The 26,097-nt window shown below is 42.4% G+C and overlaps 1 protein-coding gene across 4 annotated transcripts in view; it reads left to right on the forward strand.

Annotated features, from left to right (window-relative positions):
* TMEM196 (transmembrane protein 196) overlaps positions 1-26,097 on the forward strand; it is a 72,384-nt gene that overhangs the window by 13,020 nt on the left and 33,267 nt on the right. The window contains exon 1 of one of the 4 annotated variants that reach the window (XM_056519734.1): positions 23,214-23,327. The exons of the other annotated variants lie outside the window; for them this stretch is intronic. The gene's annotated coding sequence lies outside the window, so the exon portion shown is untranslated. Of the gene's footprint in view, positions 1-23,213; positions 23,328-26,097 lie in introns of those variants that run through there. 4 annotated transcript variants of the gene reach the window in all.

Consider the following 26,097-nt stretch of genomic DNA (forward strand, 5'->3'; position numbering starts at 1 on the left):
TTATCAGATATGTGATTGATCTTGCTGAGTGTAATGAGCTATTTTGGCATGAGATGGAGAATGACAAAGGAACACAAATAAGTACAGACTGGAGGTAAAGAAGCTAAGGGCACTTGTTATTTGGTAGTTATGGCTCAGAAGGGAATGAAGGAATTGCAGAGCCACTGTTTAGAAGTGAAACTCTCAGGCAGAATATTAGGGACAGACAGATAAAATAGGTTAATATAAGGAAATACTTAATATTGTGCAATAAGAATGAGCAATGGGAGTCATTAACATAATTAAAAATATGTCAAGGACAATGGGCCTGGTTAGTCTAACCAGTGGTTATTTGAGTGATCAAATAGTGATACCCCACAGAGACTTTATTTGTCTTTTGTGCTGTTTATTGCATATTAGGAATATTTAACACCTGATCCACTTAAAAACTGTTAGTATGTGCATCATAATGTTTACATTCATCTACACATATAAAAAGGTTTTATGCCAAGTATTGATTAATATTTGCTATTGGAAATCACTAGGGATGAGTGAATCAAATGTGACGAACGCAAATTTGTTGAGAATTTCAGGAAAGATTCGATTCGCAATGAATGCGAATATTGCCGCGATTCTATCGTGCTAATCACTTCATTAAACTCCATTTTGTGCGGTCCAGGCTCCAGGGCATCTATAATGGTGGATTCACATGTGAGGAAATGGGGCAAGGAATTGGGATGACCCTGAATAACATCCAGGATGCAGCCTACCAGCAGCCAGTCACACCTATGATGTCACAGACCTATATAATCGGCAGCCACATTGCGGACAGTGACATCAGCCTTTCACTACAGGGAAATAGATAGGGACAGAGAACGCTGTGTGTTGTACAGAAAAGCTTTTTCCAGCAGTGATTCACCTCCTGGTCAAGTTAGAGTTCTGTTGCACAGAGAGAGGGAAAGTATTCTTACTGCAGCGATTTATCACCCAGTCACTGTCTACAGCGTACTATTACAGAGAGCAGTGTGTGGAACAGTGTGTTGCACAGAACAGCAGCGATTCAGCTCAAGCTCAAATCCTTCCTAGAATCACTGATATAGAAGGGATTGAGATTGAGAGAGAGAGAAAGTGCAATTTTGGGTGTAGTACACAGCTACTTTGTGCTGAAGCACTGGTGTGTACTGCTGAAGTTGTACACAAATACTTTTTTAAGTGTAATGTAGCGCATTTTTCTGCATACCACATTCTAAGTGGTGTACTATTTTGTTCTTGTTAAAGTCTTAAGGGCCTAGATACTTGATAGGATTCGGCAGGCTGGATGTGGATCCTCTGTGTCAGCGAGGGATTGGCGTGGACCGTGTCGGTGGACCAGTTCTAGGTTGCTACTGGTATTCACCAGAGCCCGCCGCAAAGCGGGATGGTCTTGCTGCGGTGGTAGCAACTAGGTCGTATCCACCAACAACGGCTCAACCTCGCTGACTGCTGAGAAGGCGTGGGATAGAAGGACTAGGCAGAGGCAAGGTCAGACGTAGCAGAAGGTCGGGGCAGGCGGCAAGGTTCGTAGTCAATAGCAATAGCAAGAGGTCAGAAACACTGGTAAGTCAAACACTATAAACGCTTTCTCTGGCACAAAGGCAACAAGATCCGGCAAGGAAGTGAAGGGGAAGTGAGGTTAAATAGACAGGGAGCAGGTGGAGGCTAATTAGACTGATTGGGACAGGCACCAATCATTGGTGCACTGGCCCTTTAAATCTTAGAGAGCTGGCGCTCGCGCCCTAGGGAGCGGAGCCGCGTGCGCCAGGACGAGACAGCCGGGGACCGGGACAGGTGAGTGACTTGGGATGCGATTCGCAAGCGGGCGCGTCCCGCTATGCAAATCGCATCCCCGCCGGCAGTGTCAGTGCAGCGCTCCCAGTCAGCGGGTCTGACCGGGGCGCTGCAGAGAGAGGAATGCCGCGAGCGCTCCGGGGAGGAGCAGGGTCCCGGAGCGCTCGGCGTAACAGTACCCCCTCTTAGGTCTTCCCCTCTTTTTGTCCGGATGTCGCTCCACATAGGACGAGGACATTGGGAGCGATTGTAGAGTCTCCTTCTGGAGGACAGTGAAGTCCTGGGTATGCTCATCAACGGCAGGCAGTTCAGAAGGAGTGGGAATGGGGAGGGGGGCAGAGGGTGAAGCTTGGCAAGGGGCAGAGTGTTACCAGGACGGGGGCTATGAGGAGGCACGGCATAGTCCTGATAGGCCTTGGGGAGACCAGGTATAGGAGGAGACACTGAGGTTTGACAGACGGGACTGGGGGCAGACGTGAGGCATTTTTTGTGGCAAGAAGCACCCCAGCTCTTGATCTCCCCGGTGGTCCAATCAAGGGTAGGAGAGTGGCGTTGGAGCCATGGCAGACCAAGGAGGACTTCAGAGGTGCAGTTGGGCAAAACAAAAAGTTACATTTTTTCGTGATGCCGTCCAATGCTCATGAGCAGGGGTTCTGTGCGATAACGCACAGTGCAGTCCAATTTCACTCGGTTGACTGAGGAAATGTAGAGCGACTTGGCGAGACGGGTCACAGGGATGTTGAACTTATTAACAAAAGAGGCCAAAAGGAAATTTCCCGCAGAACCCAGTCCAAGAAGGCCACAGCTGAGAAGGAGGAGTTGGCAGAAGGAGAAATCCGTATGGGCACAGTGAGACGTGGAGAAGCAGACTTCAGACCAAGAGACGCCACTCCCACGTGAGCTGGGTGCGTGCGTTTCCCAGACGTGGAGGACGAATAGGGCAATCCACCAAGAAATGTTCGGTACTAGCGCAGTACAGACATAAATTTTTATCTCTGCGGCGAGTCCTCTCTTCATGGGTCAGACGAGACCGATCCACTTGCATAGCCTCCTCGGCGGGAGGCACAGGGGTAGATTGCAAAGGATACTGTGAGAGAGGTGCCGAGAGATCAAGGTCTTTTTCCTGGCGGAGCTCCTGGTGTCTTTCAGAAAAACGCATGTCAATGCGGGTGGCCAAATGGATAAGTTCAGGCAGGTTGGCAGGAATTTCTCGTGCGGCCAGCACATCTTTGATGTTACTGGATAGGCCTTTTTTAAAGGTCGCGCAGGGGGCCTCGTTATTCCAAGATAATTCGGAGGCAAAAGTACGAAGTTGAATGGCGTACTCGCCTACTGAAGAATTACCCTGGACCAGGTTCAGCAGGGCAGTCTCAGCAGAAGAAGCTAGGGCTGGTTCCTCGAAGACACTTCGAATCTCAGCGAAAAAGGACTGTACGGAGGCAGTGACAGGATCATTGCAGTCCCAGAGTGGTGTGGCCCATGACAGGGCCTTCCCAGACAGGAGACTGACCAAGAAAGCCACCTTCGACCGTTCTGTAGGAAATTGGTCCGACAACATCTCCAAATGTAGGGAACATTGTGACAGGAAACCACGGCAAAGTCTAGAGTCCCCATCAAATTTGTCAGGCAGGGACAAGCGGAGGCCAGGAGCGGGCACTCGCTGCGGAGGAGGTTCAGGAGCTGGCAGAAGAGATGGTTGCTGCTGTAGCTGTGGCAGAAGTTGCTGTAGCATGGCGGTCAACTGCGACAGCTGCTGTCCTTGTTGGGCGAACTGTTGTCCAAGTTGCTCTATCTGTTGCGACTGCTGGGCGACCACCGTGGTAAGGTCAGCGACAACTGGCAGCGGTACCTCAGCGGGATCCATGGCCGGATCTACTGTTAGGATTCGGCAGGCTGGATGTGGATCCTCTGTGTCAGCGAGGAATTGGCGTGGACCGTGTCGGTGGACCGGTTCTAGGTTGCTACTGGTATTCACCAGAGCCCGCCGCAAAGCGGGATGGTCTTGCTGCGGCGGTAGCAACCAGGTCGTATCCACTGGCAATGGCTCAACCTCGCTGACTGCTGAGAAGGCGTGGGATAGAAGGACTAGGCAGAGGCAAGGTCAGACGTAGCAGAAGGTCGAGGCAGGCGGCAAGGTTCGTAGTCAATAGCAATAGCAAGAGGTCAGGAACACTGGTAAGGCAAACACTATAAACGCTTTCTCTGGCACAAAGGCAACAAGATCCGGCAAGGAAGTGAAGGGGAAGTGAGGTTAAATAGACAGGGAGCAGATGGAGGCTAATTAGACTGATTGGACCAGGCACCAATCATTGGTGCACTGGCCCTTTAAATCTTAGAGAGCTGGCGCGCGCGCGCCCTAAGGAGCGGAGCCGTGCGTGCCAGGATGAGACAGCCGGGGACCGGGACAGGTGAGTGACTTGGGATGCGATTCGGGAGCGGGCGCGTCCCGCTATGTGAATCGCATCCCCGCCGGCAGTGTCAGTGCAGCGCTCCCAGTCAGCGGGTCTGACCGGGGTGCTGCAGAGAGAGGAACGCCGCGAGCGCTCCGGGGAGGAGCAGGGACCCGGAGCGCTCAGCGTAACAATACTGTGAAAGGACAGCCAAAATACTCACCGGCTCGTGTACACAAATACTTTTTTAAACGTACTGTTGTGCATTTTTCTCCCCTCATAAGTGCATAGCACATACGTACATCAAAGTGGTGTTGTATTTTGTTCCTTAACGACATTGGAGGTAAATGTACGTCATGGTGCCGTGGTAAAAACACACCATGACGTACATTTATGCTCCGCCATGACTGCGAGAACCGGAACGGTGTTCGTGTCATGCAAGGCAGATCCCGGCTGCTTACCGGGACCCGCCGGTAATGGCGTCACATCCGCGATCGCGTGGATGTCCGCCATTAACCCCTCAGGTGCCGTGATCAATACAGATCACGGCATCTGCGGCAGTGCGGTGCTTTAAATGGATGATCAGATCGCCTGCAGCACAGGGATCCGATCATCCAGCATGGCCGTCGAGGTCCCCTCACCTGTCTCCGGCTGTCTCCTGGGGTCTTCTGCTCTGGTCTGAGATAGAGAAGACCAGAGCAGAAGATCACCAATAATACTGATCAGTGCTATGTCCTATGCATAGCACTGAACAGTATTAGCAATCAAATGATTGCTATAAATAGTCCCCTATGGGGACCATTAAAGTGTAAAAAAAAAAAAAAAGGAAAAAAAATGTAAAAGGAAAAAGTAAAAAAATTTGAAAAATCCCCTCCCCCAATAAAAAGGTAAAACGTCCTTTTTCCCATTTTACCCCCCAAAAAGCGTAAAAAATATAATTAATACACATATTTGGTATTGCTGTGTGCATAAAAGTCTGAACTATTAAAATATATTGTTAATTATCCAGTACTGTGAAAGTCCAAAATTGCTGCTTTTTTGTCACATTTTATTCCCAAAAAATTTATAAAAAAGGTATAAAAAGTAAAACCTAGGCAAAAGTGGTACTGATAAAAACTGCAGATCATGGCACAAAAAATTAGCCCACATACTGCCCCATATATGGAAAAATTTGAAAGTTATAGGTGGTCAAAAAAGGGCAATTTCAAACATGCTAATTTTGTTAAAATGGTTTGAGATTTTCTTTAAGCGGTACAGTTATAGAAAAGCATATAACATGGGTATCATTTAAATCGTATTGGCCCACAGAATAAAGAAAACATGTCATTTTTACCGTAAAGTGTACAGAGTGAAAACAAAACCCTCCAAAATTTGCTAAATTGAGGTTTTCTTTTAAATTTTCCCACATAAGTAATATTTGTTTGGTTGTGCCGTAAATTTTATGGTAAAACAAGTGATGTAATTACAAAGTACAATTGGTGACGCAATAAACAAGCCCTCATATGGGTCTGTGGTTGGAAATATAAAAGAGTTATGATTTTTAGAAGGCGAGGAGGAAAAAACGGAAATGCAAAAATAAACTTGGTCTGGTGCTTAAGGCCAAGATGCCCCTGGTCGTTAAGGGGTTAAAGTCTCAAGGGCCTAGATACTGTGAAAGGCCTAGCAAAAATACTCACTGGCTGGTGATGGACACATACTTTTTTAAGCATACTGTAGCACATTTTTCTGCCCTCATAAGTGCATAGCACATACGTACATCTAAGTGGTGTACCATTTTATGCCTGTTAAAGTCTCAAGGGCCTAGATGCTGTGATAAGCCAGGCAATAACTCTCCGGATGGTGTACACAATAACTTTTTTAAGCATACGATAGCGCATTTTTCTCCCCCTCATAAGTGCATAGCACATATGTACATCTAAGTGGTGTACTATGTTAATTCTGTTAAAATTTTAAGGGCCTAGATATTTTAAAAGGCCAGGCAAAAGTACTCACTGGTTGGTGTTGTACACAAATACTTTTTTAAGCGTACTATAGCGCATTTTACTCCCCTCATAAGTGCATAGCACATACGTACTTCTTAGTGGTGTATTAATTTACTCCTGTTAGAGGGGTACTCCGGTGGAAAACTTTTATTTTTTTTAATCAACTGGTGTCAGAAAGTTAAACAGATTTGTAAATTAAAAAGAAGAAAAATGTAAAGTATGTGCAGCTCACGAAAAATTAGTCGAGGTTTAAATGGTAAAGTACTTACACCCAAAAGTACAAAAAACTAAATAAAGAAAAAATATAAAAAGGAACCATTTACCTCCAGACTAATATCAGATAGACTGATACATGATGATTTGTTTAAAATAGAACTGTGCTTCAAATTGATGATGAATGGAAAAATGTATTGTAAATATAATAAAATAAAATAATGTAATTAAACTTGTACATATGAAATACAAATATAATAGAAATGAAAACCTCCTTACACAGGGCCCTTGTGGGGAGGAGAAAATTAATTAAAACATACAATAAAATAACATATGATACCATATAATATACTGCTATATGAGTCAATTCCACTAATCCGACATTTAAAGGGTCGGCAATATTTGCAGTCCGCAGTTATAAATCACAGTCCGCAAAGTATCAATATCCAGATTAGGCAATATCACCATTTATAGTTACCGGCTTCTAGTGAAGAATGTATCAAAGGAAGATCTGCGTTTTAGCCAATTCTGCTGTTCGTCAGAGAATTAGATGGAATATAATACCGAGGCTGTATGCGGGCACTGCCTGCCACAGGCCGAAGGAGAAGCCGCTTGGTCATGGAGATGGATGGAAAAAAGTCAAGAGATGGAGACAGCCTCGTGGAGAAGATCTTGGTGTCTGATGTCAGCAAAGTGAAGGTGGAGAAATGCCGGCAAGATGGAAAATCGATATAGGTGATTGCAACGGCCTGTGGCAGGCAGGCCAGCCGCCGGAGTGCACGCCAGCGCCCGCATACAGCCTCGGTATTATATTCCATCTAATTATCTGACGAAAAGCAGAATTGGCTAAAACGCAGATCTTCCTTTGATACATTCTTCTATCAAAGCCAGTAACTATAAATGGTGATATTGCCTAATCTGGATATTGATACTTTGTGGACTGTGATTTATAACTGCGGACTGCAAATATTGCTGGCCCTTCAAATGCCGGATTAGTGGAATTGACTCATATAGCAGTATATTATATGGTATTATATCATATGTTATTTTATTGTATGTTTTAATTCATTTTCACCTCCCCATAAGGGCCCTATGTAAGGAGGTATTAATTTCTATTATATTTGTATTTTATATATACAAGTATAATTAGATTATTTTATTTTATTATTAGAGATGAGCAAACTTACAGTAAATTTGATTCGTCACGAACTTCTCAGCTCGGCAGTTGATAACTTTTCCTGCATAAATTAGTTCAGCTTTCCGATGCTCCAGTGGGCTGGAAAAGGTGAATACAGTCCTAGGAGACTCTTTCCTAGGACTGTATCCACCTTTTCCAGCCCAACGGACCACCAGAAAGCTGAACTAATTTATGCAGGAAAAGTCAGCAACCGCCGAGCTGAGAAGTTCATGACGAATCGAATTTACTTTAAGTTCGCTCATCTCTATTTATTATATTTACAATAAATGTTTCCATTCATCATCAATTTTAAGCACAGTTCTATTTTAAACAAATCATCATGTATCAGTCTATCTGATATTAGTCTGGAGGTAAATGGTTCCTTTTTATATTTTTTCTTTATCTAGATTTGTAAAATTTTTCTAATGAAAAATATTAATCCTTCCAGTACTTATTAGCTGCTGAATACTACAGAGAAAATTATTTTCTTTTTGGAACACAGATCTCTCTGCTGACATCACGAGCACAGTGCTCTCTGCTGACATATCTGTCCCTTTTAGGAACTGTCCAGAGCAGCATATGTTTACTATGGGGATTTTCTCCTACTCTGGACAGTTCTTAAAATGAGATGTCAGCAGAGAGCAGAGATGTCCGCAGAGAGCACTGTGCTCGTGATTCAGCAGAGAGCTCTGTGTTCCAAAAAGAAAATTATTTCCTCTGTAGTATTCAGCAGCTAATAAGTAGTGGAAGGATTAAGATTTTTTAATAGAAGTAATTTACAAATCTTATGTACCAAGTGAGAAAGAGGTTTCCGGCACTGCTAGCTGGTAGCTGGTGAAATCAATAGATCAGCATACACCACACTAGTGTCCTGCGAGGCTATAGTAACTGCACTGTATGGGGGTGCTGGTGAAGGTGCACAAATCGCTGGTTCGAATATAGGTGTATGAGAAGAAACCGCACTCACCTGTACTTCTTCGTTCAGGATATAAATTTATTCCAAAGAGGTGACAAAAATGTCCATGGAACACAGTGACTGCAGGTCGGCTAGGACTCTCAGGAGAGTTCCATCAGGTGTGACAGCTGTTTCAAGGGTCTCAGTCCGCTTCGTCAGACCACCGCTGACGAAGCGGGCTGAGACCCGTGAAACAGCTGTCACACCAGATGGAACGCTCCTGAGAGTCCTAGCCGACCTAGCCGAGTGCGGTTTCTTCTCATACACCTTTAATTTACAAATCTGTTTAACTTTCTGGCACCAGTTGATTTAAAAAAAAAAAGAAAAAGATTTCCACCGGAGTAACCCTTTAAAGTCTCAAGGGCCTAGATATTGTGAAAGGCCAGGCAAAAGTACTCACCGGCTGGTGTACACAAATAATATTTTAAGCACATTTATAATATTGTAGCACATTTTTCTCCCCTCACAAGTGAATAGCACATATGTACATCTAAGTGGTGTACTATTTTGTTCCTGTTAAAGTCTCAAGGTCCTTGATACTGTGAAAGGCAAGGCAAAAGTACTCACCGGCTGGTGTTGTACACAAATACTTTTTTAAGCGTACTGTAGCGCATTTTTCTGCCCTATAAAGTGCATACAACATACGTACATTTAAGTGGTGGTCCTGTTATAATCTTAAGGGCCTAGATACTGTGAAAGGACAGCCAAAAGTACACACTTGCTGCTGTTCTAGACAAATACTGTTAAGCGTAGTGGAGTGCATTCTACTGCGTTCATAAGTGCATATCCCAAAGTACATCTAAGTGTTGTACCATTTTGTTCCTTATAAAGTCTTAAAGGGTTATTCCAGGAATTTTTTTTATTTGACCATGCTACAGGGGCTGTAAAGTTAGTGTAGTTCATAATATAGTGTCTGTACCTGTGTGTGACGGTATTCTCACAATTCTTATGTGATTTTCACCCCAATATTTATTATTAACAGCATACAAAATGACTGCTGTACTCAAATTTTTCCCAGGTTGCAATGCGGCCGAGACCTGACCTCACTAGTCATCTGATGACAGGGAGCCTGTCTGCTTCAATGGGTGGAGCGATCACTTGGTGGGAGAGATAAAACTGCAACTAATGCAACAGCTGTAGGCACCCTGATTGAAAACCACAGATCTTTTGAATGGATGCAGCTCATTTATGTTTAAATGGGTGGGGTGGTTGATGTGTGGGAGGGAGAAAAATGGAAATATGGGATTCAAAAAAAGGAAAACTCAAAAAGGAAAAACAAGTTCACAAAAAGCTAGCCACAGTGTTTTGGTAATCTCACAGCACAGCCATTTAGCCTCGAGATAAGCTAAGATCCTTCCTAAGCATGTCCATTACTGTCTGCAAGGTATGAACTAAAATCACCTTATGGTGGATAACCCCTTTAAAGGCCTAGTTACTCTAAAAGGCCAGCCAAAGGTACTCACCTGCTGCCTAGACAAATACTGTTTTAAGCGTATTGAAGCGTATTGTACTCCCCTCATATACGCACTAAGTATGTCAGGCAGAGAAGTTCCAGGACGTGCACAGAGGAGTGGCAGAGGCCTAAATTCATCCGGCACCAGCAAAGGGTCCTGCAGACTAGGGGCGAGTGGCAGCAGGAGTCGCAGCGAGGGGCCTGATCTCTCAGTATCAACTAGCAGTCATGTGTCGACCAGCAACCCATCTGCTGTCATCGATTGGTTAACACGGTCATCCACTTCATCACAAGTGACATCTGATACCTCCAGCCAACAGTCTGTGGGTTCTTCAGACACAACCCTCAGTTGGCATGGCCCGGGAGCAGTCCCTGTCCACCCATTGCCTCTGTCCTATGCTGTTCCCTCCCCTACAGAAGTATCTTATGCTGTGTAGAGATGTCGCGAATTGTTCGCTGGTGAACGGTTCCCGGCGAACTTAGCTTGTTCGCGTTCGCCTCGCCGGGCGAACATATGTGAAGTTCGATCCGCCCCCTATTCATTAACATTGCGGTAAACTTTGACCCTGTGTGTCACAGTCAGCAGACACATTACAGCCAATCACTAGCCGACCCTCCCTTCCAGACCCTACTACCTCCTGCACGGATGCCATTTTACTTTCATTCGGCATGCTGTAGGCTTAGAGAGAGGAGGGAAAGTGAAGTTGCTCTTGCTGTAATAGGGAAAGCGATAGCTATGTGGTTCATTCAGGGTCCACTACACTTCTTAACCACTAATATAACATCTGCTTTAAGGACAGAACACAAAAAAGCCCTTTTTAAAGCTCAAATATCAGTCCGTGTGTCTTGCAACAGCTGGAGGCACCCTGGTTGGGAGGGAACAACAGGTTAAAAGGGATACTCCGGTTGAAAACTTGATTTCTTTCAAGCAGCTACAGTATTAGAAGGGCTCAAAGATCAGTCCGTGTGTTTTGCAACAGCTGGAGGCACTCTGGTTAAGGGGTACTCAGCTTGCAAACTTTTTTCAGTCCAGCAACTACAGTATTAAAAGGGCTCAACCATCAGTCCGTGTGTTTTGCAACAGCTGGAGGCACCCTGGTTGGGTAACCACTGTTTAAAGGGGTACTTCGCTGGCAAACTTTTTTCAGTCTAGCAATTACAGTATTAAAAGGGCTCAAACATCAGTCCGTGTGTTTTGCAACAGCTGGAGGCACCCTGGTTGGGTAACCACTGTTTAAAAGGGGTACTCCGCAGGCAGACTTTTTTTCAGTCCAGCAACTACAGTATTAAAAGGGCTCAAATATCAGTCCGTGTGTTTTGCAACAGCTGGAGGCACCCTGGTTGGCTAACCACTGTTTAAAAGGGGTACTCCGCTGGCAAACTTTTTTTCTTTCCAGCAACTAGTGCAAATCATCATTGGGGTGACCTAAGTGTAAATTTGAAAAAAAAAAATAAAACTTTTTTGGCTGGAAAATAAAATCAGTCACTTTACTTTACACTTGGGAGTCTTTTGGCATTCAGGGCTCATTGTCACACTAGTGCAAATCATCTTTGGGATGACTGTAGTGTAAATTTGAAAAAAAAAAACTTTTTTGGCTGTAAAATAAAATCAGTCACTTCACTTCACAGTTGGGAGTCTTTTGGCCTTAAGGGCTCATTGTCACACTAGTGCAAATCATCTTTGGGGTGAGCATAGTGTAAATTAGAAAAAAAAAAACTTTTTTGGCTGTGAAATAAAATCAGTCAGTTCACTTCACACTTGCGAGTTTTTGGGCCTGCTGGGCTCATTGTCACACTAGTGCAAATCATCTTTGGGGTGACCATAGTGTAAATTTGAAAAAAAAAAACCTTTATTGGCTGTAAAATAAAATCAGTCACTTCACTTAACACTTTGGAGTCTTTTGGCCTTCAGGGCTCATTGTCACACTAGTGCAAATCATCTTTGTGGTGACTGTAGTGTAAATTTGAAAAAAAAAAAACTTTATTGGCTGTAAAATAAAATCAGTCACTTCACTTAACACTTTGGAGTCTTTTGGCCTTCAGGGCTCATTGTCACACTAGTGCAAATCATCTTTGTGGTGACCGTAGTGTAAATTTGAAAAAAAAAAAAAATTATTGGCTGTAAAATAAAATCAGTCACTTCACTTAACACTTTGGAGTCTTTTGGCCTTCAGGGCTCATTGTCACACTAGTGCAAATCATCTTTGGGGTGACCGTAGTGTAAATTTGAAAAAAAAAAAACTTTTTTGGCTGTGAAATAAAATCAGTCAGTTCACTTCACACTGGCGAGTTTTTGGGCCTGCTGGGCTCATTGTCACACCAGTGCAAATCATATGTGGTGTGACCGTAGTGTAAATTTGAAAAAAATAAACCTTTTTGGCTGTGAAATAAAATCAGTCAGTTCACTTTACACTTGGGAGTCTTTTGGCCTTCAGGGCTCATTGTCACGCTAGTGCAAATCATCTTTGGGGTGACCGTAGTGTAAATTTGAAAAAAAAAAAAACCTTTATTGGCTGTAAAATAAAATCAGTCACTTCACTTAACACTTTGGAGTCTTTTGGCCTTCAGGGCTCATTGTAACACTAGTGCAAATCATCTTTGGGGTGACCGTAGTGTAAATTTGAAAAAAAAAAATACCTTTATTGGCTGTAAAATAAAATCAGTCACTTCACTTAACACTTTGGAGTCTTTTGGCCTTCAGGGCCTAGTCAGTCGCACCGAAGGCACCATCAGCAACATCATACCATTTGTATTCTTCCTAGAGCGTGCCCTGCGAAGAGTGCTGGATCAGGCAGTCGATGAACTTGAAAAGGAAGAGTTGTGGTCACCATCACCACCAGAAACAGCCTTATCAGCTTCGCTTGCTGGACCTGCGGCAACGCTGGAAGAGGATTGTGAGGAAGAGGAGTCAGAGGAGGAATGTAGCTTTGAAGAGGAGGAAGACCAACCACAACAGGCATCCCAGGGTACACCTCGTCACCTATCTGGTTTCCGTGGTGTTGTACGTGGCTGGGGGGAAGAAGATTATACCTTCCCTGACATCACTGAGGACGAGGAACGGGACAGGAGTAGCTCGGCATCCAACCTTGTACAAATGGGGTCTTTCATGCTGTCGTGCCTGTTGAGGGACCCTTGCATAAGAAGGCTGAAGGAGAACGACCTGTACTGGGTGTCCACGCTACTAGACCCCCGGTATAAACATAAAGTGCCTGACATGTTACTGCATTACTGCAAGGCGGAAAGGATTCAGCAGGTCCAAAATAAATTAAGAAGTATGTACACAGCGTATAAGGGTCATGTTACAGCACACCAGGAATCTAATAGTGTTGAGCGCCATATTCGAATTTGCGAATATTCGCGAATATATGGACGAATATTCGTCATACATTCGCGAATATTCGCATATTCGTAAGTTTCTCGTTTTATTTTCGCATATGCGAAAATATGCGAAAATTCACGTATGCGAAAAATAACATATGCGAAAATTAACATATACTAAATTAACATAAGCAAAACTTTGCATATACGAAAATTAGTATATACTAATTTTCGCATATGCGAACATTCGCACACCAGTCTCACACAGTAGTATTAGAGCCTTCTTTACACCACACAAGCTGGAAGCAGAGAGGGGTGATCACTGTGATGTGTACTGTGAAAGAAAACAAAAAACAAAAAAAACAAAAACGAATATTCGTAATTACAAATATATAGCGCTATATTCGCGAATTCGCGAATATGCTATATTCGCGAATAAAATTTGCATTGCGAATATTTGCGAGCTACACTACTCCTCATGCTGCCGCCACTTCGAGGCTGTGTCATTCAACCACCATATGTTCTCCTCATGCTGCCGCAAACTCCAGGCTGTATCATTAAGCCACCATATGGTCTCCTCATGCTGCCGCAAACTCCAGGCTGTCATTTAGTCACTATATGGTCTTCTCATGCTGCTGCCACTTCTAGGCTGTGTCATTTAGCCACTATATGGTCTCCTCATGCTGCTTGTACAGTACTTAAACATTTTTAAGGTAGCATTAGCTACGATAAATCTTCAATTTCAATTTGAAAATTCATCTTTTAATCTTAGGGATTGTGAGGCCCTATGGTCTCCTCCTCATGCTGCCGCCAACTCCAGGCCGTGTTATTTAGCCACTATATGGTCTACTAATGCTGCCACCAACTCCATGCTGTGTCATTCAGCCACTATATGGTCTCCTCATGCTGCTGGGACATTACCTAAACATTTTTATGGTAGCACTAGCTACCATTAATCTTCAATTTAAATTTGAAAATTAATTGTTTAATCTTAGGGTTTGTGAAGCCCTGTTGTCTTTTAATGCTGTCAACACAGTCTCCTCATGCTGCTTGTACATTATTTTAAAATCTTTAAGGAAGCACTAGCTTCCATAAATATTCAATTTATATTAGAGATTTTTATCTTAGGGATTGGGAGGCCCTATGGGCTCCTCATGCTGCCGCCAACTCCAGGCTGTGTCATTCAGCCACTATATGGTCTCCTTATGCTGCTGGCACATTACCTAAACATTTTTATGGTAGCACTAGCTAACATAAATTTTCTATTTAATTTGAAAACTCATCTTTTTATTTTAGGTATGGTGAGGCCCTATGATTTCCTCCACATTGTTACGCCCCTTTAATGCGGCCTGTCACAGAGCTGGATGTGGATCCTCTACCTGTGTGGCTGATGACTCAGACCGTATCAGGGAACAAAGTCTAAGGTGCCGCTGGTCTTCACCAGAGCCCGCCGCAAAGCAGGATGGATTTGTTGTGGCAGGCGACACCCAGGTCGCTACCCCCAATGCGGCTCGATCACACAGGTAACCAGGCAAAGCAAGGTACCAGAGGATGAGGCAGAGGCATAGTCAATATAGCAGAAGGTCTAGGCAGGCGGCAAAGGTTCAGAGTCAAAAAATGTAGCAGGAAGGTCTGGAAACAGTGTCCAAGAGAAAGCGTTCCCACTGAACGCTTTTTCTTAGGCAATGAGCACTGAAGATCTGGCAGGGAAGTGTGGGAGGTGCAAATAACATAGGGGCAGGTGCATTCACTAATTAAATTTCAAAGTCCCGGCGCGCGCGCCCTCAGGCACGGGGACGCACGCACTGGGGCTGAGGGGAAGGAAAAGGAGTGGCACGAGGTAATGGACGGGCCGGGATCCGCATGCGGGTGCGTCCCGCGATGCGAATCCCAGCCCCGACAGGAGTCGGGGACACGGGGACGCTGTGCTCACGGCCGGAGCACAGCATGTTACACTCATGCTGCTGCCAACTCCAGGCCATGTCATTTAGCCACTATATGGTCTACTCATGCTGCTGCCAGCTCAAGGCTGTGTTATTCATCCATTATATGGTCTCCACATGCTGCTGGGACATTACCTAAATATTTTTATGGTAGCACTAGATACCTTAAATCTTCAATTTAAAGTTGAAAAATCATCTTTTAATCTTAGGGATTGTGAAGCCATTTTGTCTCCTCATGCAGTCGCCAACTCCAGGCTGTGTCATTTAGCCACTATGTGGTCTCCTCATGCTTCAATTTAAATTAGAAAATTCATCTTTTTATATTAGGGATTGGGAGGCCCTACGGTTTCCTCATGCTGCCGCCAACTCCAGGCTGTGTCATTCAGCCACTGTATGGTCTCCTCTTGCTGCTGCCAATTCTGGGCTGTGTCATTCTGCCAGATAATGGTCTCCTCATGCTGCTGCCACCTCTAGGCTCTGTCATTGTGCCACCATGTGACATGTGACTCCTTGTTGGATTTGGCCTTTTGTAACGACACATTTTCTTATTAAATTTAAATTTTAAAAAAATGATAGAGCGATAACAATGAACCATAATTAAATGAAACATTCACAGTCAGGGGGGCACTGAGAGGCAGGAGCTGGAACAGGTGGTATCTCGCCAGCTCGATACTCACCAGAATGGGTACTAAAAAAAATTTTAATAAATTAAAATTAAATAAAATAAAAATTACATAAAAATTATCTTTATTCTCTTCAATTTTGACACCACATGGTCTCCCTGCTGCCACATCCAGACGCTCTGCGGCAGTGATTATAATAGCGATGCCTGTAATCTGCATGTCATACTGAATAACAATATTATTTCACTAACACAGAACACTCCCTATGCGTGTTAAGACAAGGCAAAGTGGTCTACACCCCTATTGAGGTTATATGGTCTCTTCATGCTTTTGCCACCTCCACGCTGTGTCATTCAGCCACTATATGTTCTCCTCATGCTGCGGCCACCTCCACGCTGTGTCATTCAGCCACTATATGTTCTCCTCATACTGATGCCACCTCCAGGCTCTGCCATTGTGCCGCTCTGCGACAGTGATTATAATAGCGACGCCTCTGATCTGTCATACTGAATAACAGTATTATTTCACAAACCCAGCACACAATCTATGCATGTTACAGCAAGGCAAAGTGTTCTACACCCTTATTGAGGCTCTCTGTAGGCCAGAAACAGATGTTTTTAATAGCGATTTGCAGCAAATAAATTCTAACCAAACCAAATTTTTTGGGAAAATTTGGCGAATTGGCCGAATCGAAGTTTTAAAAACTTTGCTCACCTCTATAAATCACGTTCTATTAATTTCAGTATGCTGCAGACTAGAGAAAAATTAAATACCTTGAATTTCTTAACCAAACAGTGAATGTGCTTGTACAAAAACATTGATAGTCAATAAAGTACTATGATCACAGCAGCATGGGCACAAATTCTAGCAAGAAGAATCTACTGTGTGATAGGAGGAAAAAGGAATTATGTTATGTTACTGATATGTTCACACATTGTATGTTCGGGCGTAGTCTACTGAAAAAAAAATGTGTCCATAAAATCACAGGAAGTTTGTGTACGTATTTCCAAAACATGTGCTTTCTGTAAGTCTATGGGAAAGTGGTTGACTGTGCATACAGTATATAAAATACAGATGCTTTACATCTGTGAAAATAAGTGACATGTCACTTATTTTTGCAGATTAAGATGGGCACTGTCAAATCCCAAAACTTTGTATTTGTTGTTACTGATGAAAATTAAAGACCTTTTGTAATATGGTTGTTTATATTTTTTTTTATATGTAATAAAGAAATTGGCCCCTGAAAATCCCACCACTAGGGGTCCCCATATCTAATGGGACACCAACCAGTCTTGCAGCATCATCAGGCTTGTTCATGAGTTGTGGACAAGAGATGACTCCTGGACAAGGCTGCATGAGCAGACACACCGATCACATCCCATCACCACATAGAGAGACATGCCCCCTTCCTCTGAGAAAATTTCTAACACTGTGAGCTAATGAAAAGAGGTCTTTTCATAATAAATATAGGTTGTATAGGCATCAAAAAAATAGATGTATCGTCAGGATTAGGTACTGAGTGGCGTAATATTTTTTTTTGTGGGATCTCACATACGCTTTAAAAAAAATCCACTTTTATATATATACAGTGTGCACAGACAATCACTTTCTCATAGACTTAAATAGAACACAATAATTTTGCATCTTTTAGAGAGATTTATCTACATTTATCTAACAGTAACTAAAAGTAAAAACTAAAAGGAACAAACATGAAATATAAAAAGGTGAGCCCTATAGCTTGAGGCTGGGACTGTAATATTTATAGCATTTGATGTCTGCCTATCTATTTTTGAACATGTGTACACATACATTTTTGGCTATAGGAAAGATAAATAACATATATTGATCTTGATAGAGTAAAAATGGATCAATAGACTCTAGGGACACATTTCACGCTCCAGTGGAAACAACCAACTTAAATTTAACCTATGTGACTACAATAAAAAGATAATATATTGCATCATTTCACCAACTTAGTCTGTTTTGTAGCTAAAGCAATAATCATATTTTATAAATTGCATGGTGGCTCTATATATTTTAAAGTACAGACCTGTGTCAGTAGATTCCAAATTTCAGCAACACTTGTTCACATTTTTGTTGTCCATCTTTTGTTTTAAGTGAATACAGCATAGAAGTAGAAAAACTGAGTCTGGCACCGCTAATGCAATATAATTGAGAGTGCAGTAATGAACAAAAATGGTAGCCAACAACGTATATCAGTCCTGATATAAAGTGCATAGGAAACGGAGGTGCTATTATCAAGAATGTCCACAGGTAAGTATTCACAACAATGTATAAAGAAAGAAGAGAATGCACTCACCGCTGGTCACGATGCAAATATTCAAGCTTTATTTTTAAGGGAATACAAAAGCTTCAGTAGACAGGACAGGTCTAGACCTGTCCTGTCTACTGAAGCTTTTGTATTCCCTTGGAAATAAAGCTTGAATTTTTGCATTGTGACCAGCGGTGAGTGCATTATCTTCTTTCCTTATACGTTGTTGTTTTATTTTAAGTGATTGCCTAGTTTGGAAAACCCTTTACTTTCTTTATGCCCGATGATAACTCAATGTTCATTTCCGCTTTTCAATGGAGATGCCACATTTATAGGCCTTCCATTGATTTCTGGCTCTGAAGTAAGAACTGCTTATTTCAGCAGCTCTGTATCTATTCAGAGTCCTGGCTCTACTACCTCACAATGTCCTAATGAACTAGACAAACCTGTAGTGATGGACATATTGTGCCATTAAATGTGTCCACAGAGGTCAATATTTGCTTGTGTACAGAGATATTCTATGAATACTGGACTCTGATCAGCCATGACATTTAAATGAACCTACCTTATATTGTATAGATCCTAATTTTTGCTACCCAAACAGCTCTAACCTGTCTGGGCATGGGCTTCACAAAACCTCTGAAGCAGTCCTATGGTATCTGGCACCAAGACATTAACAACAGTCCTGTAGGTTGTGGGGAAAAGTGGGGTTTCCATAGATCAGACTTGACTTTTCAGCAAATACCATAATCTGTTTGAAATCTGGAGAATTTGGATATCAAGTTAAAAAAAATATATCAAACATTGTCAAGTTCCACAAACCATGCATATGATTATTTTCAGAATGCTGGGTTTTGGTGGCCATGATTATGATATCACATCACGCCACCTAGTGATGTCACGCCACACCCCCTCCATTCTATGACCATGGCCGCCCAAACCCAGCACATTGAAAATAACTTTCAGAATGCCAGATGGCGGGACCCCCACGACCCCCCCAGATGGCCCAGTGGTGGGACCCCCACGATCAGACATCCTTTGAGTAGGGGATAAGATTTCTGGAGGCAGAGTACCCCTTTAAATTATGTACATATAATTTTTTGTGTCTAGCACCTATTTTTTTCCCCAAATACCTTTTTTCTGTTGCTCACTTTGTTTTTTGTCCTGTACTTTGGCAGGGACATGTCTGTCTTGTCCCTCATTCTGCATGACTCATCTTCCTTCCTGAGTCTACTGTGCTGTGCTGGGTCTCTTGATCCAATTACTGCAGGCTGCTCTGTAACCCCTTCCTCTCTGTTTCATGCTGCAGTCTGATAGGAATGAACACAGAGGAGTGCTAGTAACACCCTCACTAAACTTTTTTTAATGCCTGTCAGGGGTGTGGAAGTTTTTATAAAAAAAACTACTTGTCCACGGGACAAAAACAGAGCAAAAGCCACTTTTCCCTTGCCAATTTTCACTTTTTCACTCTCTTTTTTTCCCTCCACGCCCTATAATAGCCACAACAAACTACTATAATGATACCTTTTAATTTTTCCATAACATATGCTCCGAAACAAAAAAAATATTGGTGAAGTGAAATTGAAATAGTAAAAGATAATAATAATTTGGTGGTTTTCTTTTCCACGCCATTTACCTTGTGGTTGAGCTAACATGTTATTTTGATACTTTAGGCCAGCCTGATTACAGCAATACCAGATTTGTATAGTTTCCGAAAAAAAATTAATTGCCATTCTATGACCCCTGTAGCTTTGCTTTTTTTTTTCGCATACAAGGCTGTATGAGGGCTCATTTTTTGCGCCATCATTTGATTTTTGTATCTGTTCCATTTTGGTATTGACCTGACGTTTTAATCACTTTTAATCCACCCCACTAGCCCACCAGGGAGCATTCACATGTTCCTTTAGACACCTTAGTCAGATTTGACAGCAGCGATCTAAAGGGTTAATAGCCAGCTGCGGCGATTGCCGCATGCTGGCTATTAGCGTCAACCTCCAGCTACGGAAAACAGCTGGGGGTTGTGCAGAGTATGGAGCAGGCATGAGTCTGGAGCCTTCTCCATGCAATCCTCCGAGCACCGCCATGCTTGTCGGGGGGGCTCTCAGGTCTGGCCCTGCTTGCCCGAAGCAGGGCTAAGGGCCTGAAAAATTCACCTGTTCGGCGCCCGGAACTGCATGTCCCAGGTGTTGGGTGATAGGAATTCCACATCCCTGCCTTTGTTTCAGCTTGGACAAAGATGACGCTGTTGCCGAACAGGATTATGTTTTGGATGTTACGGGGACCTTAAGTGGTCGCCTTGAAATGTGCAACTGACATGAAATAATCAATGTTATTCACTTCCCCTGTCACTGCTTTCAATGTTAGGGCTGATCAGTGCATTTTCATACCAACAAATAGGTTTCACAGCTATAACGCTCCAGTGTGTCCTGTGCAGAATTACATCTCATACTCACTGCTGATTGCCCAGTGGCGAGACCCTCACGAACAGACATCCTTTGGATAGCGGATAAGATGTCTGGGGGCGGAGTACCCCTTTAAAGAGTACCTGTCATATTCCACAAAAAAAATGTATATGTTACTCAGTACCTAATTCTCATGTACATATATTTTTTTGTGTCTAGCATCTATTTTTCATCCACAAATACCTTTTTTCTGTTGCTCACTTGTTTTTTTGTCCTGTTCTTTGGCAGGGACATGTCTGTCTTGTCCCTTACTCTGCATGACTCATCTTCCTTCCTGAGTCTGCTGTGCTGTGCTAGGTCTCTTGATCCAATTACTGCAGGCTGCTCTTTAACCCCTTCCTCTTGGTTTCATGCTGCAGTCTGATAGGGCAGGAGTGAACACAGAGGAGTGCTAGTAACACCCTCACTTACTAAACTGTTTTTATGCCTGTGCTTCAGCTTGGACAAATATGATGCTGCAGCCGGACAGGATTATGTTCTGGATGGTACAAGGACCTCAGGTAGTGTTTTTTTTTTTTTTTTAAAGCTATGCCTCATATATCCTGCCCCTTGAAATATGCAATTGACATGAAATAATCAATGTTATTCACTTCCCCTGTCACTGCTTTCAATGTTAGGGCTGATCAGTGTATTTTCAGACCAACAAATAGGTTGCACAGCTACAGTATAACGCTCCAGTGTGTCCTGTGCAGAATTAGATCTCATACTCACTGCTGATTTTGTGAGAGTGATGACTTCTATTACTCTGGGGACTCTTTTGTCTGCTTTATGCGTAAAGCTAGTAGTTGTTCCATCATGCATTAGAAGTATCCTTATCTGTGCAGTTCCTAAATGCTGAGTTGCAAAGTGTATTTTATAGGATCTGGCAACCATGGTTTTAGCTGCCAAAATGTGAAGACCAAACTGTTACTGGTGGGAATAATAACTTGGCATGGTGACATCCAAACCAGGTTTATTGGTTGATGTTAAATATAATAGACTAAAATGGCATTGCAAACCTTGCTGTTATACATGAATGGCTTTGCTGTAGAGTAAGGCTATCACTCTAAGTTTTTTGGCCCATTTTTAGGCAAAACCTCCATTCTACATCTTAACATATGCCACACAACATATGCCACACAAAACAGACATTGTTGATAATCATAGCTGTAATTTATACGGCCTACAATTACTCATTTAGTCTATAAGGGTGAAAGCTTTGAGCTCAATAAATAATTCTTCTGCAGTGCCACCACAGGTATAACATTATTCCCAGTGAAACAGTGGACTGTCCAGTAATGCATAGACATGTAAGAGTCTCCAAGAAAAGACACTCTTTCTAAACCAAACAACCCTTTTAACTATAACTAGTATGTAGCTAGTAACTTTTGAGACAAACATTAGATTCTATATAGAAGTATATCTATGTCCTTATCGGTCACTGTATTGAGAAGTATCAGGACCCTCCTTGTCCTGAAGATAATATTAACATATGACCCATGGGGCTATGGCACTAACAGAAGTGTACTGAATTTACAATTAAATGTTATGGTATTTTCTAGAATAATATCCAAATATTGTCAAAACAAATATACCAATTTTCTTTTTTTCCTTTAAAAATATGGAAGAGGAATCTAAATTTAAACACATTTTAGATTTGTGACCGAACCCAATGTCATATTGTTAAAGATTACAAAACTGCTTGTTTGCAGGCTAAAATAGAACATTTTAGTTATTGCCTGGAGACTGAATTTAAATATTGCTAAATCTTTAGATGAAAACTCATCAGTGTTCCAAATGTGTTTTTGTTACTAATGCAGAACTGGGATATGGATCCTTATGCTGAAAAGAACAGGGATATTTACATTGGTACAATAACAGCTGTGGCTTCATAACACTTAAATAGTCACAGACTGGGGACCAGCTGTAAAAACCTGAAGGGTTAAACTGCACTGAGAGCTTTTATTTATTTTGGTTTCTGTGGTTACACCTTACTCTCTGGGAGGGTAAGCTGACCAGCTTTCACCTGTGTACTCCCTATTTTAACCTGCAGTTTTCATCCAGGCTTTTCCTGCGAAAGAATTTCTCTAATAGCTAGCATTGTTTCTTGTATTCATGATCTTCTGGCATTTCTGACTTATTGGCTTGGCATTCTGACTTTACTCCAGTTTTTGCAACTTGGCACTTCTGATAACTCCTGGTATTGACTCGCCTGGTGGAATGTGACTTATTGTGTGTGTTTGTTTAGATATTTTTTCTGTTAGTCTGTTTGCTCCCTTACTGTATCCTGACCTATGTCTGTATTGTAGTTTGTTTTGTTGACAGTGACTTCCTTTACATATTTAGGGAGGGACTGCCACTGTGTTTGTCGATCTACTATACAGGTAGGTTAGGCAAGTAGGCAGGGATAGAGTGAGTGGGTGAGATCAGTCCTGCACTCCTTCCCTGCCCAGATGTGATATGTTTGCAGGCCCACAAACCTGTATTTACCTTGCTCCTGCATTATGGAATGCTTTGGGAGAGCAAATGCAGGGCTTGACTCAGCTGGTTCAGGATTTATCTGAAAGACATCAGCAGTGTGAGTCTTCTCAGTCACAGTCAGCATTAGTACAGACCTTGACTCAGAGACTGCAAGACCCGGAGAAGCTTATCCAGGGCTTGCTAATCAGAATCCAGGAGCTCGAGTCTGCCCGTACCCAGGTGTCATCTGTTCCTGTCTTGACTCCCACGCAATTTAGTCTCCCTGTGAAAGTTGTAAGTTATACTTTCATCTGAGACCTTACTCTTCTGGCACTGAGGCCCAGAGAGTGGGAATTATTACAGTCATGGCCGTAAATGTTGGCACCATTGAAATGTATCTAGAAAATGAAGTATTTCTCACAGAAAAGGATTGCAGTAACACATGTTTTGCTATACACATGTTTATTCCCTTTCCGTGTATTGGATGTAAACCAAAAAAAGGGAGGAAATAAAAGCAAATTGGACATAATGTCACACCGAACTCCAAAAATGGCTGGACAGAAAAATTGTGGAAAAATAAGATTGTTTCAAACATGTGATGCTCCTTTAAATGGGCACTGTCAGATACAAAAATGTTTGCTATGTTGTAAAGCATGTATAACCAATAGGTTTTGCAATTGCTTTCATTAGAAATTTTTCAGCATTTCATACTGAAAAAGCCAGTCAAAGAACTGTCGCTGGGCAACATGGACTTTCAACTCCCTCCAAAAGTTTTATCTGATGTTGAGATTTGGAGACTGGCTAGGCCACTTCAGGACCTTGAAATGCTTCTTATGAAGTCACTCCTTCATTGCCCAGATGGTGTGTTTGGGATCATTGTCATGCTGAAAGACCCAGCCACGTTTCATCTTCAATGCCCTTGCTGATGGAAGGAGGTTTTCACTCAAAATCTCATGATACATGGCCCCATTCATTCTTTCCTTTACATGGATCAGTCGTCCTGGTCTCTTATCAGAAAATATTATCAGCCCCAAAGCATGATGTTTCCACCCCCATGCTTCACAGTAGGTATGGTATTCTATGGATGCAACTCAGCATTCTTTCTCCTCCAAACATGACGAGTTGAGTTTTTACCAAAAAGTTCTACTTTGGTTTCATTTCACCATATGACATTTTCCCAATACTCTTCACAATCATCCAAATGCTCTCTAGCAATCTTTAGATGGGCCTGGGCATGTACTGGCTTAAGCAGGGGGGCACGTCTTGAGTCCCTGGGGATTTGAGTCCCTGGCGGCCCAGTGTGTTACTGATGATAGTCTTTGTTACTTTGATCCCAGCTCTATGCAGGTCATTTACTAGGTCCCCCCATGTGGTTCTGGGATTATTGCTCATCATTCTTGTGATCATTTTGACACCATGGGGTGGGATCTTGCGTGGAGCCCCAGATAGAGGAAGATTATAAGTGGTCTTGTATGTCTTCCATTTTCTAATAATTCCTCCCACAGTTGATCTCTTCACACCAAGCTGCATGCCTATTGCAGATTCAATTTTCCCAGCCTGGTGCAGGTCTACAATTTTGTTTCTGATGTCCGTCAACAGCTCTTTGGTCTTGGCCATAGTGGAGATTGGAGTGTGACTGTTTGAGGTTGTGGACAGGTGTCTTTTATACTGATAACATGTTCAAACAGGGGCCATTAATACAGGTAATGAGTGGAGGATAGAGGAGACTCTTAAAGAAGAAGTTACAGGTCTGTGAGAGCCCGGAATCTTGCTTGTTTGTTGGTGACCAAATACTTATTTTCCACCATAATTTGCAAATACATTCTTTAAAAATCAGACAATGTGATTTTAAGGATTTTTTTTCTCCTTATGTCTGTCATAGTTGAGGTATACCTATGATGAAAACTACAGTCCTCTCTCATCTTTTCAAGTGAGAGAACTTGCACAATTGGTTGCTGACTAAATACTTTTTTGCCCCACTGTGTATCTAACATCTGTCTTGTAACTAGCTATACCCTTGGCCGCTGTATATTTATTTATTTGATGTATATCTTGTTGTCTGTCAGTGTATCCTTCCCCTTAACTGTAAATTATTATTCTTTGATGAGGAACTGCTGCATGATATCTGACATACGGGGAAACGCATTGGAATTTGTGGGTGTGTGCATCAGGAGAACTGTTGTTTATTATAACATTTTCATCTGGAGATTGTTATATATTTTTTTTTCTATGGAAATTGTGATAATAGTTAATAGGGTTTTTAGTGTTGTTTATAATAAAGTAAAATTTTCGCTACTTTGTGATATGGTTTCATAGCAAACATTGCTCTATCCACTAGTTTCTAGCTTAAAGGGGTTATCCAGCTTTTAAAAATGTATCCCCTATCCAACTTCCTACAATCTCCATAATGGGGGCCCTGGCTCTCAACTATGAGCACTCCAGCTCCCACCTTCCGAGGCTGGTCTTGGCAGTGATGGGCAGTAATCTCCTACCTCAGCCACTGATCTGCTGAGACCTGTATGCCAAAGATGGTGGGGGCCAGAACACTCAGTGGAAAGAGATGGACACCTTTCTGGTTATCCTGTGGATAGGGAATAAGTTTATAAAAACTGGATAACCCTTTAGAGTGCATTTACACACAGGATCTGCTGCAGATTTGAAGTGGTAAAACCCACATTTGCGGATTTGAAGCTGTAAAATCCACAGTCATGTTTTACAAGACAATTCTTATTTTATTTTTGATTGCCTTGTAAAATCTGCAGTTCCAGATTTTACAACTTTAAATCCGTAGCAGTTCCATTGTGTGTGTGTGAATACACAAAATCACAGCATATTTGGATGAAAAGATACAAAGGGCATGTTTTTGCAAATAACAAATTATTTACAGTAGCAAAACAAGTAATAAAACTTAACATTTAATAGTTTTTTTTTTTTTTTTAAAGAAAGTTCATAATTAATAACAATAATTCTGGCTGTGACCACAATTTACCAATAAATCATCAATAGTCAAAGCAACGCACCCGGACAAACACTTATCTACCTCTGATGAAGACAGAAAGAGGCA

The sequence above is a fragment of the Hyla sarda genome, chromosome 5 (assembly GCF_029499605.1).
Source record: "Hyla sarda isolate aHylSar1 chromosome 5, aHylSar1.hap1, whole genome shotgun sequence".
Lineage (NCBI taxonomy): Eukaryota > Metazoa > Chordata > Amphibia > Anura > Hylidae > Hyla > Hyla sarda.